General features: G+C 39.0%; 1 protein-coding gene across 3 annotated transcripts in view; it reads left to right on the top strand.

The window, feature by feature from the left end:
- Positions 1–1,793: 1,793 nt before the first annotated feature.
- Positions 1,794–19,960, top strand: part of ncoa2 (nuclear receptor coactivator 2) — a 69,256-nt gene continuing 51,089 nt past the window's right edge. For 2 of the 3 annotated variants that reach the window (XM_042510086.1, XM_042510084.1), the window contains exons 1-2: positions 1,794–1,917; positions 19,309–19,394. The gene's annotated coding sequence lies outside the window, so the exon portion shown is untranslated. The remainder of the gene's footprint in view (positions 1,918–19,308; positions 19,395–19,960) is intronic. The other variant, XM_042510085.1, reaches the window with a different exon arrangement.

The raw sequence follows: 19,960 nt of genomic DNA, 5'->3' as shown, positions 1-19,960 counted from the left end.
CAGGGAGAAAATGGAGGAAACATTGGGGCACTGATCATTATTTATGAGAGGGGAGGGGATGGTGCGAAACTGGGGAGGCACTTCAAATGATTTTAAACACTGGGGACAGAGGTGTGTTTTTTTTGTTTTTTTTTTCTTAAGGGAGAGACATTTAACTTTAAATTCTTATATTTTGCATTTCTTTTAAATACCATCAGAACTCAAAAACTCGCAAGTGGGTTTGAAAGACATGTTTTCCTTAGAAATCTCCAAAATCACATCATTTAAATAAATTAAAATGTAATTTTAAAAAATGTAATAAAATGTTTAAATTACTTCTATTGTCATTTTTTTTTATTTATTTGGTTAACTTTTCAGTTACTTTGTACATTTTATAACCCAACCTGAAGGTGTGAATGGTGTTTGAAAGCCTTCCTCACATAAAATACGCACACAAATATTTGTTTATACTGTGTAGCACTGTCCTGAACAAGTCCTACCCTTAGATAAACAGACAAACAGGAGAGCCTGCGAGAAAAACCTGCACAAATAACATATGCATGGGCTGAATGTGTCTACATGGAGTGTGTGTCCTCTCCTCCTCTTAGTCATGAAAACATACACAAACCACCCTGTTGTTGTTTCACCTGTCGACCAGCTGGTGGCGGTGTTGCACAGATTTTAACTGAAAGAAAACGCCTGTCCTGCGGGTTTGATCCAGGGATAGTTGACCACACAGGAAATCAAGGTAGCTAAATAAGTAGGACACGCTTATTTGTAATATTTATAAAGCTTAAAATGGTTTTTTTAAATAGAAAACAAAATTAAACCGAGTTTAAAATAATCCAGCTATTGCACATTTTTTCTCATCACTATCAAACGGTCTCTTAAAATGAAAAGGTTAAATGTAAAACTTTTAGAGATGTGTTTATGGGACACTTCAACTACCTACCACATATAATTTCATAGGCTGACATAAATCTTTATTACTTTAAATGTAGACTATGTGTTGGTAAGCAATACTCTATAGCCTACAATAAGTAGAAATTTGAGGTACTTGTACTTCACTTGATACTTGTACTTCACTTGATTATTTTCTTCTTCTTTTTTTATTAATTTTAAATATATATATAGTTTATATATATATAAATATATATATAAGTTTTGTGGTTTGGGGGCTTCTTATTTTCAGTTTTGCGGGGGCTTTTAAAAACAACATTTGAATTTGGGGTTAGTTTCTCTTTTTATAATTTTGAGTTTTTGGTGTGGTTTTTCTATTGCGTTTTTATAATTTTTGTTTGGGTGTTTTTTTTTAAATTATTATTTATATTTTTTTCTGAATTGGGCACTCTTACTTTGAACACTTTCAGTAGCTACATGTTCCTGATTATACTTACTTTTACTAAAGTAAAATTTTTAATGCACGACTTTTACTTCTCACTGACTATTTTTACAGGCTGCTATTAGTAGTTTAGCTTAAGTAAAAAAGTAAATACATCTTCCATATATAGTGGAAAACCTGAGTTGGGATAAGGGTCATAGTTTTCCCACCTTCTGAAACAGCATATATCTAAACATTAGCTCCTGACAGTCGTGACACGATGGTGTTTTTAAGTAATGCTCAGATTAAATGTCAGTAAATTAATGCAGCTCGTTCAAATATCAACCACTGCGTAATCCTAACAGGTAAATCGCCGTGGGGTTGCTCGCGAAGCCCCGGCGGTAACTGAGTTGATCCTGCTGGAGCCCCGTGATGTGGTTTGGTGTGGGGGAGGATAGCAGCTACCAGCCAGATAAACACTCAGCATTGGTTTGCACAGCAGGAGTAACATGGCGGCACAGTTAGCCAGCAGAAATGTTGTTTCACTACCGCGAAGGTCAGAGCGGCGTCTGATAAACGGAATTTAACAACGAGGACACAGCCTAAAGTATTAAATCGTAAGTAGCCACACGTGTTGGTGTTTGTTCTTGAGACGGGACGTGTTGTTTTCGTTGTGAAATCCATGCGAGAGGTCTTCAATCTCGGTTGTGTGTCTGTCTGGCACAGGCTATCGCTTCGGCGTTAGCTTATTAGCAAGCGTTAGCTTCTTGGCTAAGCCCGCTGCCTGTGTCAATACTGTTTTCTGCAGCAAACTCAATTAGACGGCTCCGACAGCGAGCTTGCAAGCGAGTTATTGCAATGTTTGTCAGCATTTTTTTACCCACTGGTGATATGGCCACGTGTACGTTTAATGTAAAGTGAAATGTGGCGTGCACAATACTTTCATATGTCATTGTTTTTTGTGCTGAGTGAGCGGGTGACCGTGCACACAACACCGGACGAAGTTCGCCAGTACAGCAGGAGCGTAGTTAGCATGCTAACTGTTTAGCTGCAGGCTAGTCTGACTGGTTGGACGTCGTTGTCAGAATATACGAGTGAGTCAGGACAGTTTTCACCACCATGTGTTTGAGCGGGCTGTTAACCATGTTTGTTGTGGTGTTTAGCATGTCTTGCTGCCACTTGCTTCGTTAGGTAAGTTGACGAAATTTCTGCATTTGTTCAGGGGTGCAGGGACCATTCTCATTTTTTTTGCTGAACTAATGTTTCCCTTGTGTTCGGCTATGCATTGTCGAGGTGCTCTACTACCAAGCTAGTTAACAGCCAAGCTGTGATGTGTAAACCAGTAGCTTCAAAACATTTGACTAAAGTATTCATAAAGTTGTCCACAGCAGTTAACCAAGACTGTGACTCCACGCTCAACCTTGACAGAGGAAAACGGTGCTTGCAGTTTGTTGTGGCATTGCTTTCCAAAAACGTCACCAAGCGTATTATTATGTTTAACACAATCAGGTGGCTGAACAACTACTTGGCACTGAGGCAGGTTTCATTCTGTATTAGAGGCAGGACTGTTAAATGGATACAGACGATGCTCTCTGTAAGTATAAGGCACCCATGTAATTTGGGGGGGGGGGGGGGGGCTGCTTTGACTTGTGTCTTGCTTTTTTGTGCCCGTGTTGAGAGTGCAGTGCTCTCCTTTTAAGGGCTACTCCTGCTTGACTGATTCAGGACTATACAGGCAGACAGCTTGTGCCATTTCAGTGATTGTCAACGCTCCTCTCAGTAATGCTGGAGGATCGCATCTCGTGGAACCAGTTGAGCAGTTTCTGTTGCATCACTCTGCCCACCTGATGGTGCACAGCACGCGTGTCACATCACTGATATAAGATTTAACATGACTTGTTGTCTTGATGCGGTTTGGCTGCAACTTCAGGTCTTCTGTGAAGATAAGATGTGATGTGATGGATTTCAGTCAGATCTGCCCGTAGTCATGCGCAAAAACTCTCAAGGAATTTAAAAGAAAAAAAAACAGTGGTATGTGGTTCATATTTTTCATCAACAGAAAGAGAAAAAAAGCAAGTAAATCGATGAGTTTAAATTAATACATTTCTCCCTCTTACCTGTGTGTACATGTGGTGTCTGTTAACACTTAAAACATACTCCTCCTGTCAGCCGGAGCAGCATTTTATCTCCAAGGCATAGTGTGTCTTTTTGTAGATGTTGACTGAAACTTTGTGTCCTTAGAAGACAGGACAAGTCAACAAGTAAACTTTCCTCCACAACTGACTTGTTTTTAGTTTTGCGTGTGTTAGATGAGGACACAGAGCATACGATTGCCGCCTGCGACCGCCCTCCCCTAGTCACAAAGAATGCAGTCCTGTACAGATGGAGTCATGCATTCCTACAGTACGCAGTATTTAGCTTTTGTTGTATGTACTATTTAAGGTCTTACATGTACTAGTGTGTTCGGAGGATCATAAAACAGGGCTTTTGCCTTTGGCTGGTACACTGAAAAATGTGTTTCATGTCATTTCGACCTAATAGTGCAATAAAACAACTGTGTTTGCATGATGACAGTAGAGGAATTCATGTGAGCGTGTATGAAAGTATGTGGATGTTTATACAAGGATAACTGAGTGGAGATTTTCTCACACTGGCTTGGCACAGGAAGTCTAACAGGTGTTACCTTAGATGTAATTATCTGCCCGAACACATTGTAAACTACAGCTATAGCAACAGGTGTGTGACAGAAAAATGCCCAGCTTGTCACATTGTTCGGAAACAATCTCTACCTCTATGTCTCGCCCTCATCTCGCTGGCTGGCTGTTTTCTCTCAGTCTGGGCTCATTCAACCCTGTAATTTCCTTCACACAAACCCATCTTTCTATATTGTCGTTGAGCTCTTTTTTGGTTTGCCTGCCCTATGTTCAATGTGTGTTCATAATTCCATAAAACAGAGCAGTATTTTTCCAGTGCACTTGCAGACAGGCCTCTCATCTTGTAATCACTGACTTTTGCCCTGTGATAGGCTCGCTTTGTTGCGTCACCTGAGTGATACAGTAATCATTTGACCCTTGATCTGTAGCATACGCTGCCAGTTCTTGAATTGTTTGTCACTGTTGTCTTAATATGAGTTTTTCATACTCCAGCCCAAAATAATATAGGATTTAATTACATTTCTGTATTGATGTCAGATGCTAAATTGTGATTTATGCAGACTTTTCACATGTGTTGTAATGAGGCAATCTTTGCAAACAAACACTAATTATATTTTGATTTAAGCATAAATTATAGGCTAAATAAACCTGTGAAAACACAGATGAAACTATGTAATTGCTGTGTATTGGAGTCTTCCTGGAATGTACTATAACGGTACTATAAAGGCTGTCTTTGATTCGGCATATCAGTTTTTTATGTTTTTAATTTTGTGTGATTCAATTTTTAGTGGAGAGGCTGCCCTGAGAATTAAACAAAGTCAATACTGATTAATAGTGTAAAATTTGTATACAAAATCAGGAGTCTCATCTAGCTACACAATTGCAATGCTGTTTTTGTGTATCCCAAGTGAATGCAGTGCACAACACATAGTTTCTGAGGTGAATATAGCTAAATCACATGGTGGCCAGGTATTTCTGCCCCATTAATATTAAGGCATTAGGCTTGTAATAACAACTGAACTTATTTCAAGCTTTTAATAGAAGCCCCATTCAAATCATGAGCAGTTTTCAGAGGAATTAACACGTCTTCAAAAAATCAGCTCTAGGCGTTTAAACCCATTTACAGCTAAAATGATCTGTCAGCTGATTAGTATTTCAATAGAAAAATAAAAGAAAACAGTTTTCAAAACTGATCAGTGGGTTATGTTGAAATGTATGCTAAAATGCCACATTTTGTGGTTGTGTGTTACCGTTTTTAATAATGTTCTTGTCTACTGCTAGTAGTAGTAAATTAATAGCCTTTGTGGCTTGGACCCTTGGTTGGCAAAAACAAACAGTCTGAATACATGAACGTTTCCCCAAACTCACTACCATGTTTCTTTATTTAAATATTCTTTAAAAAGATATTAATTGACAAGTCAAATTTTAGTCTAAGAAGTGCCATCTTAGTATAATCTTGATATTGTACAAGCACTAAAAATTATAAATGTATACAAATTACATTCATAAAGGACACCTTACCAATATAAGAAAAACTTATGTTTAAATTGTGATTCAAATCCCTTTTTAAATATATCAGGTTTTACTAGTTGACTACTCCACTTCTCTTGTTTCCGTACACTCTGTTCGCTGACAACATTAAGTTGACTCATTTGAACCAGGCTGGAAAATGACATCCCTGTCTCTGCCACTTAGTGCATCCAGCTCCTGAACAACGCCATACCCCTCTGTCAAACACAGACTCTTTAATGTGTGCTCATGGGCTTCTTTTTAAAAGCCGTGTCAAATGACAACAGCCAGTGCTGAGAGGCTGGCAGAAATTTAGGCTTTCATACGGATGTTGCAAATGATTATTGCCCTCGCTCAAATCTGCAAATTCAATTCAAAGACTGAATGTTTGGAGAAACTATAAGGGCTGCTTTGCTGTTAGGGAAGACTCTTTTGATCAGGCCACACGAGGAACATTGGTATTATTAGCATTTCCCCTGCTTTACATTTTTTACATTTAGAAAATGACAATAGAGATCGAACAGTAAGGTAGACTTTGGCTGCTCGATTAGACAGGTTAAACAAACACACAAGAAACCATGTGGCTTCTTGTCAAGTTTAAATGTAACAGATCAGAGTACGTTGTGTTATCTGTCCATCACATGCTGTATGAGGACAACAGTGTATTCTTGACATGATGCACCACTCCCCCTGGTATCTGTTTGCCTTGTCTCACTGGGCATCTCACCCTGCTGTCTCTGCGTTTGTGTTGTCATGGAAACAGCAGTGTGACAGGTCCTGGGTGGGCGTGAGGGATGAGCTGTGGGGAAATGGCCAGGTTTTTACAGCACAGGGAGAGAGAGGAGGGGGAAACGGCGGAGGAGAGACGTCAAACACGAGGCAGAGATGGTTGATGGAAAGCTGAGAGGACTTTGACATAGAAGAGGAGGAGCCGGAGTATTTACTCCCTCTGTGCTTCAAGGCATGTTGTCATTGTGTTGTGTAGCTGACCTCAAATCAGCCTTCCCATCTATCTGTGCTAAGAGTAGGTCCTTTCTTGTTAACAGCAGTCTGAATGTGATCTTTTTTTGTTTGTTTGTTTTACCGCAGTATTATCCAAGTGCAGCGCTTGTCATTAAAGCAGTCCCTCCAGGATGTTGTGATGATGCAAACAATTGATATAAATTCAACCAATCCCCGTGAATTTTTGCGACCCTGCATTTTGTCTTTTCTGCAAATTTGACCAATCTTCATATTTTGCGGTGAGTTTCACCAATCGCAGCAGTCCCCCACACAACATCACTAAACTCTAGGGGTGGGCAATATGGCCCTAAAATAATATCACAATATTTCAGGGGATTTTTGTGATATTTATATTCTTTAAGATATGACAAAACACAAGAAAATATAGTAAAATAAAGTTTTACACGTCCGCATGTTATTATCACAATTTGACCTTTTTTTAAAATATGTTTAAAATTGATATTTAACAGATAAGAAATGACTTTTTCTTAAATTTAAAGTTAAACCAGTATTATTGTGAACGATGTGATATGTGTGATGATATGTGATATGAATGAAAGTCATCGATTAACAGTTTTCTACTGCAAACAAAACCGGAGAATGGCTGAAATGCCACCAGACAAGACGTATAAACCATAACAGAGGCTGTGCATCTATTGCACATGCTTAAAGGATCAAGGTTAATTAGATTAAATATGCATGGTAAGTGGTACAGTTAGAGTAGCATAAATCACAAACTCATAAAAGTGTGGTTTTATTCTGACTGGAGCAAGATGCCATTGATTTTTAACTATTTTTCATGCAAATTAATTGCAAAAAAAGCCCAAAAATATTGGAACATGCATCACAGTTTTTTGGACAAGCTGCGATGAAATTGGGCATTTTAGGTTGCACCAATCCCAAAAGAGGTCCATGAAATCCTGGTGGGCCTGTGAAGAGATGATGATTTATCAGTGAAGAAAAGTGCTGCCTATAAGCTTAATTACTCTGTTAGCTCAGGATCAACAGGAGGGATTCCCATGACATCACAGTTGTTTGCTGATGATATTGAGCCCAATAATTGAGCCTAGATTTGCTCTTGGATAACTTGCACCTTTAGTTTGCACCTACTGTTTGCACCTAGTGTTTGCCCATAGGTCCAGTCTGTGATGAATGGCTGTGGAAGAGTGTGCTTCTCAAAAGGAACATTCAAGCTCTATATTGTTAAACATATGCACTGCTGAAATGTCCTTGACTTGTTTTTTAATCATTTTTAAGGTGGGGTAATTCCTTGGTTTGTGTTTGAATGATATGGCTAGTTATTTGAATCTGTAATGTTTTTTTAAAACAGAGATTTGTAACATCGCACCGTAGGCTGCCTTTTGCTCTACTCCCATTGAGACTCCATCGGGCCTCTAAGGATCTCGAGGCTCACAGGCAATCCAATGATTTCAACGGTCCACGCTTCTCCACTTTTGTAGGTCAGCTACAGCAAAGTGCATATTGATCTCCCAAGCTAAATGATATTGTGGTGTCTACTGCTCATTGCTAAGAAGGTGCCCTCAGCCAGTTTGGCTTGAACAGAGGAGACAACAGAGGTCACATGACTATGTGACAGTGCTTCTGCAGCTGTTTTCTCTTGTGTTGTGTGGCTGGTATTGCTTAGCTGTACAATATGGTAGATCTAACTGTTGCTATTTTGAATATGCACTCTGTACCTCATTTTTATTACCACTTCCCACAGTCATTTGATTGTGGTAATATACTATACAATTTAAAAAGTACTTATTTAAAAACAGAGGTTGTAAAGTGCTTTATGGGAAGGAATAAAACACTCCCCCTTCCCTCAAAGAATGACAAAGGTAGATCATAAAAGAGCAAGATGGTATCCTCTCAATTGATTCATGACAGGATGGAGTTGTACATAAAGGTTAGGGTGTGTGCTTTGAAGTCTTAATTTGTGCGTGTGGGTGAATTGCTTTCCCCTCTGCCACAGTGTGTTTGTGGCACTGGGTGCTAGCATGTGGTTGGCACCTTTCCCACTGCCCAGGGTGGAATCCTTGGCACCGAGGGAGGGAGAGAGAACTTGGATTGAGCAAGCTGCCTGCTGGAGTTGGGTGGGTGGTCCAAAAATATGCGGCGTGAATCTGCCCCGAGAAAAATCTGGTATACCATCTTATTCTGGAATGGAGGTAAACGGCACCATCGCAGGCTGCGCTGAGGTAGTATGCAACGACATGTGCAGAGCAGCAGCATTTCTCACTCACTTGTCATAAAGCCAGAGGAATGTGGGGATTCAGTTTCAGGCTTTTCATTTCTGTACACATTGTGAGGGTCAAACTCTGACCAGCATGATTTCTCTTTCCCCCTTTCTCTCATCGCTCTCTCTCTGTGTCTCTCGCTCGCTGCTGACTCAGCAGTGTTCCTTCAGTGACCTATAATATGGTTTTGCTTGCTTTATCTTTACTGTTTTCAGCAGGGCAGGGAATCTCCTTAGCTGACCTATGTTTTCCATCCATACTGTGCAGTTTAGGTACACTGTAGGTTAATATTATGGCTAAATTAAGCTCATCCCCATCAGCTGAGCTACTTGTTTCCTTTTATTAATCGCTGAGGACATAAAATGTTGCACAGGTTCATGAGCCTCATAACACGCCCCGTTAACTCCCACAATTAACCATAAATGGTGAGTGAAACGACCAGTATAAATAGGTGAACATGGTGTGCATATAAATCAGCTGTGCACTAAGTTACCAGATGGACATGCAGCCGTATCTTACAAGTTATGTTTTTAAATTAACAGGTAATCTAGTAATAGTTTCCTCAATTAGTCATTAAGTCCAGCATGGCATCATAAATGTCCCCTCACCTGATAAATACATCGTGTGTATCGAGTGTATCAGTTATTTTCCCTCATGAGATGATGTAATCAGAATATTCTCTGTTTTTTAATGATAAATGCAGTATTCATAACTAAAGAAATTGCAGGATTTTCTGAAACCAAGATATGTGGTGATAAGAGGTTACATGAGATTTGTTATTGGTTTGTGGTCTTAATTCTGACATGACCCGCAAGAGTGGATGTGGCAGATACAATTAAACGGTCACTGCTCTAGATCCATGTGTACAGATCCCTGGGTTTTTTTTTAAAGATCATGTAAGACACCTAGGTCAAGCAAACATGAGGGTTCAACGTTTGCTCTATTTTGCACGGATGAGCAATTAAGAGAAATAAACTGCACCTGCTGTGTTGACTGTAATGCAGGAATATGTCATCCAAAGGCAACAGTATGGCTCTATCATCTGTCTTTGGGTAACAGAGTTTTATGGCATGTACTGGAGACAAGACAGGTTTTCGCACACATTATTTTTTGTGGTGGCCTGCCATGTTTAAAACACCTGCCAACATAAATAGATATTCTATTTTAAGAGCGTTGTTGAAATATGTATACGGTTCGGGTTTGGTAGCACCACACTCTCGGAACGTAGAGCATACTCTAGGTACAGATGGAGCAGCAGAACTTCAGGCGTATTGAAAGTGGAACTAAGTGTTCATTCTGTTTGGTCTAAAATGGGTCTAAGTCGCCTCTGCAGCAACTGCTCCTCTTCGTCGTTCTGCTCTGATCACCTCTGAGTGGACAGATAGATCAATTATCCAAACTGTTGCTGAGTGCACTGCTTTCAAGGAACGGCTCAAACCTCCAAATTTAGAGAGGGGACATAGAATGATAAAGAGGGACACACACACATTAAAAAAACAAAATAACTACCAACACATATACACTCTAATTCTGTGGCAAACACTGCAAAAGCAATGCCATTCTATGACTACACAGACACTACATGCTAATATGACAGATGTTACATTGGGGTTTAGTTTTTATTATCTCTATTAGATAAAATACCGCAGGTCATGTACTTCATGAGCAATAGAGAGTGAAAAAAGCATTTTTCCATGTTACCCCAGAAATAACTGTGCATGACATACATTTCAGACATTTAGATGTTGTGAGCACAGTCACCACATTAAAAGACCAGCTCTTTTTAATCAAATTTATAATGATGGTGACTTTGTTAGTAACCTAAAGGCCATTTTTGTCTCTGCTAACAAGCAATTCCTGGTGCTTTAGTTACTGAGTTTTTCAGAAAGATTGCATAACATTTTTCCTGTCATTTTTGTTTTTTCGTGTATTTGTGCTATTAATGCTAACTTAATTATGACTGTGTTTGTGATCCAGGCTAACATGGAAATTCTGCATAATTTAATTACACCCCCACCCTCCAACAGAACAGCCATATTACCTATATGTGTCCCACATGGAGTGTGTGAGTGTGCATGTGTTTGTTTGCATGTCAAAGTGCTTCCATTCATGCCTTTACTCCAGAGATTTGTGGTTTTGGCACCTGAAGATGTGGGCCATCAAAACAAAACCGCCTCCCATCTCATCTGGCAGTGGAGTGCAAAACAAAGGCACTCATTGGAGAGGAGATTACACAGGAGAGGCAGAGCCGTGATGTTACGCTGATGCTCCTGCTGCAGAAGCAATATTTTAAATTAAAAACTTTGAGTAGGGGTGGAGTTCTTTGACTCTTAATAGAAATGACGACAGGATATGAGGGAATTAAGTCATGTCACCAGAGCTCATCTCACCACCATTATACGGTCATCACTCAGAGTTAAACATTATGTAATAGATGGACATGGCCAGCAGGATACCCAGCCAGATAGATGTCACTATGTCTGAAATGAAGACCAGACTTTGATCTGGAAGGATTTCATCAGTGGTCAGTGGCTAGTTTGGATGGAAACAGTGAAGTGTGCTTGCTGTCAGCCTTTATTAATCTTAGTATAATACCCTGTTGATAATTCTCAACATAGTTGTCATAGTAAGGGTAGGAGGTGACACTTTATAGGTTTAGTTAGCAAAGTAAAAAAACTCTGACAGTTACACAATACAGATTTCTCTGTCCAGTGTTGTAAATTAGTCAATTATTTAAAGTGATAAGTGTCCTTACTGTGGAAGATATAAAGTTTGTCTGCACTATGCTGCAAGAAAGGGGTCTACTCCTGGTGAGCTTTGACCTTTCTGTGTGCTTTTTGTGACATTACACAGCTTGTTACACTTTTGATCATCGTGAACATATTATTTTATACCTGCAAACTACTCATAATAACTTTACAAAGCTCTGTGAAACAGAAGCGGAGCGTGATTTAAGATGCAGGCCAATTATTTATTTATTCTCGCAAACATTAAAATGACATTTGTCCTCTACCAGAAAAAAGAAGGAATATCTGAATCCCTAAATTTTAAAATGGAATACCTACCCTATTAGCGAATATTCAAATTGCCAAATATTCGGGTCCAGCCCTAGAGGTGATGAACACTTCCTTTTTTTCTGTTTACATTTTTTATCTGTTATTTCTCAGAGAGCCCAGACTGAAAAAACATACCGTTATCTCCTATTAGTGACTCTGTCAATGACTTGCTTTGCTAAGTAAAGGTTAAATGGCCATAGTTGTAGGGTCTGCCTGACCTGGCTGTCACCGAGTGTTTCAGCAGAGGACTGTGTAAATGAAGAGAGCGACAGAGAGAGGGAGGGAAGGCTGCTTCACTTTGCTCTTTGCTCTGTCTGGTCCAATTACATGTTCCACTGTCAGAGCAGCAGTGCTCTTAATCAGGTAATGCTGGGGTTTAAAAGTCATCCCCCTAAACGTGCTCTACAGATTATTACCCTTCTCACATGTTGGTTTAATGGAGCAGACAAACACTACGGACCTCTTTTTGTCCCATCTACTGCCCTCTAACTAATTTAAATCCAAACTGAAGCACGTTGGTATAGTTGTGTTTTGCACATTGGTCAGGCACTGTATGTGCATTTGCTGTGAGTCTGGCCTGTCACATTGTCTCAGTCTGCGGCTGATAAAGTGACATAGTTGTGTCAGCTGATCTTCTCTTCCCCTCCCCTCTGTGCTAACATGGCACCTCCTTATCCTGAATCTGCTCCCACTGTATAGCCTCAGGCCTCCATGGGAACTAATTCCTTACAAACTATGACAGGCAATAAAAGATGGTGTACACACACACATACACAGGCACAATAGGATATGCGTTTGACATGCGTACCAGTCACAAGATGAGCTCCAAATCATTTTAAAAGCATGATGTAATCATCTGTACACATAAATTGTTGTCTGCGTCCCACTCCTTCTTTCTCTCTAACTCTGCATCTCCATGGCTGTTTGAGCTACATGCACATTTGCTTTCTCTTGCCATTATGACTCATCTTTTTTTTACAACACAATTTAGCTGTCCCATGATGGTAGGTATGTACACATTTGTGTTTACTGTCCCTGAGGTCACACCTGAAGGAAGCTGGCTGTTGCTATTTGAGCAACAGATGTGAGGGCACCTGGCACAGGGTTGCATCTGCATTAGAGCAGCCCATTGAAATCCGCTGGCATAGCGCCAGAGTGTAATAAAAGAGCATTCAATGTGAGAATCTTTGTATATGTTGATGTCACCAAGATTACCGGATTTTCTGTCAAAATAGTACATATTTTCAGCGTCCCCCTTCTTCGTACCCGTCTTTTCATTACTGGTAAAAGAAGACATTTAAATTGACATTTTTACACGCCACACAAAAGTAGTGGTGAGTTATTTTGTTTTTACCTCATGAATCTGTGTTTGTGGTAGGGTTGCACAATATTGGACATTTTGCCAATATAAAAACAACCTATTTGGCCGATAATCGATACAGACGTAAATATATATCCACTTTTTTTCCCCTCACCTAATTTTAGTGACCATGAAGTCTCTTCTGTAGTGGAACTATATTATGCATGCTCTTATTGTGATGGCCCACCAGCAGTTGTAGACATGAAATACAATGCTTTTTGGTGTATGTAATTGATTTTGTTGATTTTTGGAATCCACAAGCCCTAGTGGTAGGTGGACAGAAAAGTTCATTTCAAACATTATTAAGATACTGTTTCAGAAGCTGACAGACCAGATGTATATGTTTTTGCATAAGCTGGTTGCTTTACTCATGGAAATGACCATGCTTTGAGGTTAGTCTGGGACAGAATTAACTTTTTGTACATGCTGTTGAGCTATAAATAATAGAAATGTGTTAGATTTTGACTTTCTGAATACACCCTTTGGAACCACAAGTGTGCCATTGTCTATGTAGATCGATACTCTACATGTTATTTTGTGTAAGTGTTTGCAATCTTGCACACAAAAGTCCAACACTATTTTGTTGAGACTGTCTATCAAGGCATTCTTGTTTAGAGGAGCTTTTTTTTTACCTGTGTTCTGCTTTAAAGTTAAACATCTTCCCAGAGAAATGCAGTACAACCACATTCCACATTTTGCTATAGAGCATCACCACTGACATAAATCGGTATCAGGTGCCTCGTTCCAGGGCAAAACTGAGGAAATTAGTTTAAGATTGTTACAGCAGGTGCCGTGGTCAGTATATGGGTTTAAACCTGCTTATAAAATAATACTTCTTAGTGTTTTAAGCTGTCACATACCCATTTGTGGTGAAACATGTATACTTTGTCAACCTGTCACTTACACAAGAAGAAATCCTTGTTTGGTAAAATTGATTTTCGTCCACCTCTGGGGACAAAAATCAATTGATTATTAGTTTTAAAGAGATTCTTGACCAAACCTTGGTGTTACTACAGCTAAAAAGCCAGGTGTTTTCATTAGGATAGACATCAGCCTTGATTCTTATTGAATTGAAGGCCATTAGTGGGCCATTCAAAAGGCACCCAGTAGGGGCTCCATTGGTGTTTAGCCCCTCTGTGACCTGGACATTATGGTCAATTTCTAGCACATGAACTATCTACCCTTTGTCCTATCTGAACCCGATTAGCCAGCTCATTAGCTTTGTTAGCCCAACCTGGGTGACAAAGCCTTTTACTCAGATGGAGCCCATTGCCAACTCTGGGAGAAAGAAGGGATTACAAACTACTCCCAAGGTTTGGCTTTGGGCAACATTTCTGCCCACCTCCCACGATCAGTCTGCTTCTGTTAACAGAAATGCTTGTTGTCTTGATGAATAAGCACATTCACAGCTGTATGAACTTGGAGGTGAAATCTGTTGATCTCTGTCATTCAGTTTTGTTTTTTTTTATCATTTCACTAATCACTTCATTTGTTTTGTCACAAACATTCAGGAGGATGTGAGGTTTTGTGCTGCGTATCAAACTGTTACGGTTTAATCGGCTGCACTCTGTTTAAGGGGAGCTTGAACTTTTAACCTGATGATCTTTGACCTCTGTTTAAATACCAACAGATGGTTGGACTGCGAGTGTATTGGGCAAATTAAATACTCCCATGACTCTGTGTCAGGTCCTGGAGAAGTTCTGTAGTGTGTATTTATCTGGCTTTAATTTTGACCTTTCATATTTGTATTGGTTTTTTTTTTTGGATCAGGCTTTAATTTACAAGAAGATGCTTACAAGAAGATGCATTGATTGTGTCACACCAGTGTTCAGGGTAACATGAAACTCAATTAATGTTGCTGCTGAAGCTCAGTGACAGTCTTGGCAGGGTTGTGTGTTTTTGTTTAGGTTACACCATGTGTCATTCAACACTTCTGTGCCAAGTAGAACAGCCCGTTAAGGATACAAAGCTCCTCAAGTCTGTCCCGAGGAGGTATTCTGCTCCAGCATGTCTAGATGAATTGCACACTTGCATGCAGGCATATGTGCATGCATACTTCTGGTGTGACTTGCCACTGGTCTTGGATCACACCACTAATGTCACCAGCGGGTCCCCACCCCTAATATCACAGGAAGTGTTGGCATGGCTCAGCTGGTCTAATATGTGAGAGTCTGTTTGGTACAGTCTTGTATAGTTGACATTTTCCATGGCTCACAATGGGCATTAAGCTTACATGTGAAATATATGAATCAGATCAGGGCGGACAATATATCAATTATACTCAATGTATCGCAGCTTGTTCCACATTGGATGCATAAAATGACATTGAGTGTAAATTGTCAAATCAATTTTTTTAAGCCACCGGCATGAGACTTTGTTTCATGTCTTTTCCCTCTCTCCTTTGACTCTCTCCCTCTCCAAGAGACAAACACACACAAACCCACAAACTCAATGCGTCACATGCTGTGACCATTCAGTGGCATTTTGTGACCACAGAGCACCAGTGCAACTTGCAAATATTATTAATAAATGAACTGGAGATCTGTTGATTTGTTTCCAGCTCTCAGTGAATAAATCCTCATGTTTAACTGTCCCGCAGTAACAGTTCAACGTTCTGTCAAGTGCTTACAGCTTCTGTTGACCGTAAGCTTTAAGTTCACAGCAAAAACATCAACACTTCCAGCCCAAGACGAGTTGGTGCTTCAGAATAAAAGCACCAGTGAAACAGCTTAAATGTTTTATCATAACAACATTCTGAAAAAGCCAGCAAGCAAACTAGCATGTAACAAAAACAGAGAAAACAACAACATAGATAGATGAGTCTTTAAATTAAGAAAGAAAATAACTTGCTGTCTTACTATAGCAATTAGATAAATGTGATATCAATACTTTTCTATAACAGCACTTTATTTGAATTTATTATAACTATACTTAACTGAATTTATTATAAATGTATTCAATTTAAGGTTATTAAGACATTGCTTTATTTAACTTTATTATTTATCAGTAGCTACTTTATTTAAAGTTATTCTAACTCAGAAGTTATTTATTTTAGTAGTTTAGAGGAGATTACAAAATGTCGAGATACATATTGTGTATCGCAATATTGCCTAAAACTATTGCAATATTATGTATGGCCATATCATCCATCCCTAGAATCAGATTAGATAAAAATGGTAACATGCTTCAACATCAGCAGTCAGTAGAAGTGGTTGATGTAACCCGGTGTACGGATGCTTCAGTATTGCTTGTAGAACAGTATTTTTCTTTGTTGCATGATCGCTATCTTTGATTCATTTCTTCCTGTTGTACCGCTGATTGATTTGCTGGAAGGAAATCGCTATCATTTAGTGGATCTTTCTAGCAATTAAAATGATAAACAAAGAAAAGCCTCACTTCACTGTAAAAATCTATCACTTGGAAGTTTTTTTGATCCAGTTTGGCAATTTAATAATGATTACCATGATACAAGCTCAATGGAGTGTTTTCACACCCTGCATTATTCTGTCACTCAGTCGCCAGATCAAGGGCTGGACTGAGACGGAGCATGTGACAGCATTAAAGCTCAGAGGAAATTCCTCCAGAGGATGAGAACTAACAGCTATGCAGGAAAGGGAAAAGAGGAAGGTGGAGTTGAGAAATACGCAGTAATGAAATTTCATTAACAGGATAAGATTGACTGTAGCATTTAAGACATATCAGCTATTTCGTACTTTATATCCTTTTAGTCCTTTACAGATGCGAAAAAGAGTTTTTGTCAAGATGCCATGTTTTAACTGTAAGCGGTCACCGTCCCTGACTCATCACAGATCTCAGCTGTTTGAGTTTATTGCGTGCAGCAGTTCAGAATACTTAATATCACCTTTCTGAATAGCTCCTAGCTGCGGGCTTGTGCAGGGTTCAATAGGGGAATCGGTTTACTCTCCAGTTATGTCAGCACATGACATCACGTGAATGCATTCCTCAGCTGGCTCACTTGGCAGGTATTTGGGAGAAATCACCCAGGCCAAGAGGGGCCGGCCAGCTCTCGCTTCATCAGGCTACATGTAGTACAAGACGAGCTCCCCCACCGAAACTCTCTCATCAGGAGCTTTTTCAGTGTAGCCAAATAGCCTACAAGTGTCCTTTTTTTGAGTTGCATTTTCTAATTATTCAAATGGGAATATGATTTCAAATTGAAACTTTTCTCCTGTCTAATTAATTGTGAGCCTTGATTAAAAAGGCACACTGTGTTTCACAATGTAATAGGCTTTAAGGTCCCCAAGGACATGAAAAGGCCCTGTAGACTCTTAACTTGCAGCTCATTGCTAACTTAATGCAAACAGTTAGTGCAAGATAAGATGACGTGTTGTGAGTTTGAAGCACATTGATACTTTCACTTAGTTGACTAATTAAAATTGGTTTGACATTTTTGTGGACATTTTGCATTCTGTCGACTGATTACACTCATAATACAGAAGTACAGCATCTTGTCTTGTTTTCAAAGGTTTTCTTTCTAATTAGCTGTTTTCAACTGTGTATTGAAACTCATGAGTCAGTAAACATTACTCAGTGGGGCTTGGCTGCGAGAACTCCCAGTATGATTTGTATGCTTGTTTTTATCATTTTTCTATGAAGATCTTGCTTTGAATCCACTAAAGGAGATAACAGTAATTTTGCTTTTTGTGCAGACCATGCTAAAACATGTACAGCATGAGGTTAAATCATTTTCTGTCCAATCAGTGTTTCAGTGCACCTAAGCATCCTTGTAGAAGGATCCTTTTCTAAGTACTTCTTTCAAGTTCTAAGGAGATGTGGGAGCTGGACATGTCCTTAGCCAAGGGTCTGTGTGAGGAGTGGCATCATTGTGGGGTATTGCGGTATTCAAAATGTGGACATTTTATGACGCATTGTTGTGCAGTAACAGTGAATGAGAGCAGTACAAATAAAAAGAACAAAAAATGTCTTCAATATCATTAGAGCTGAAACAAGTAATTAGTTGATCAACAATAGGCAACTGTTTTGATAATTAGGCCTAATTAATCATTTTTCATGCAAAATTGTCACTTTAGACAAGTTAATTACCATGAAAATAATCAGTATATGATTTGATAATAAAAACAATTTTTAGTTGCAGCCACGTTGTCTGCAGGTCCTTAAAAAGTCTGAAAATGTTCTAAATTCTAAAGTAATTTAGTAGTCTCAAATTTCTAAGGTCTATATTTCCACAAACTTTTTATCAGATTTTTTCTTTTAACATATTTATTTATTTTATTTATGTGTTTATTTTGTCAAAATAAGTCAAGCTCTTCTGCATGATGCTTCTAATGTTGCAAATTTTAAAACCTACCACTGGTGCTAATACTGCAGTTTTTCCCATTAATAATTAAGACTATGGCTGGCCACCATAGTCTAATTTGTCCCACCATAGTCTTAATGGAGCTGGACTGTTAATTAGGATTATTGGTTATTATAGATATATAGGTTATTTATAATGCAGTATAGGCAGAGACGAGCATTAAAAGTAAACTAAACTGTTCATTCTGCTTCACTGACTTACAAAAATCTGCAAATATCTTCTCTCATCTATCGATCTGATCTGCTGTTAACATATCAACAGATCAGTTATCCACCTCACGAGTGACATTCAGCTGAAGGAGATAAAAAAGAAGTCCACCTGCTGCGCTGTATTCACGGACCTGCAAAAAATGTCAGATTACAGTGAGACCACAGAACACAGAAGCAGTAATATGGATCTAATGCATAAGTAGGTAAAGGCAAATAATAGTACAGTTAGAACAGTCTGGTAAGAAAATTGCATCACTGTAATGCTGCCTTTAAAATCGTGACAAGACAACACTTAAGCTATTATGATAACCAAAAAAGCCCCATCTGTAATGTTTTAATAAGAATAGGATGAGTTGTTGAAATATCTGTCTTTAAATTTGATTTGAAACGATATTTAAAAGGCTTTAAAAAGCATTATATTCAAGTGTCCGGTACCCGTAGACGACCTGGTTGTAGCTGTAAATACATAATTACATCTTCACTTCATTATGTAAATGTCAGAGTATAGAAAGGGCACAGGACATTGCACAGTACAATGTTAAAGCGTTTCGTTATTATACACTGTTCTGCCTTTGTGATGAGAGTTGTGCTGATTCACACTGTGTACTGTACATCCCAATTTTGCTGTTGTTTCTTTCAGCAGGGAGACGCGGATGATGCTTAAAGGTTTCCTAGCATTACCGTCTTGCTGCAATGGCCTGAGGGAATCTCTGGACTGAAACCAAGGTGAGAAGCATAGCCACAGCCAACTCTCCTTTTACGCAACTGTACTGTGCAATGTGTCAATTAGACACTCGGTCCAAACACAAAATAACCAGTTTGTGCAGATGATGCAAACATCTGATCTGAAACATTTTTTAAAAAAACTTTTTTTTTTTTTAGATCATTACTCATTTAATTATTATTTAAAAAAAGATTAGATTTAATCTTTATGTCTCCATAAAAAACAACCCCACATATCCCCTCCTGCAGTGTTTGTTTTATTGGCTTCTGTGCCTGTCTATGCTATAAACTGGGCTAAATGCACCCTAAACATGCTTTGTATTCGAGGCTGCATTTGAGCTGATTTCTCTCATATAAGGGTAGAGCATTGATAGTGGTTTTGATATAAAAACCTCTAGGCATTTTTCCACTTCCATTCAGATAAACCACACAGTGAGAACTTTGTTTACAGGATCTCCTGAATTTTTCTGTGTGAAAAGAAGTCGGCTTGGTTCTCTGCTCTATTTCCACACAGTTCTTTCTTGACTTTTCTTCTTCTTTGCACCCAGTGGTGTCCATATCCAGATGTT

Source organism: Plectropomus leopardus, chromosome 21 (assembly GCF_008729295.1).
Source record: "Plectropomus leopardus isolate mb chromosome 21, YSFRI_Pleo_2.0, whole genome shotgun sequence".
Taxonomy (NCBI): domain Eukaryota; kingdom Metazoa; phylum Chordata; class Actinopteri; order Perciformes; family Serranidae; genus Plectropomus; species Plectropomus leopardus.
The sequence above is the reverse complement of the archived record's forward strand: the minus strand, read 5'-3'. Positions and strand labels throughout refer to the sequence as shown.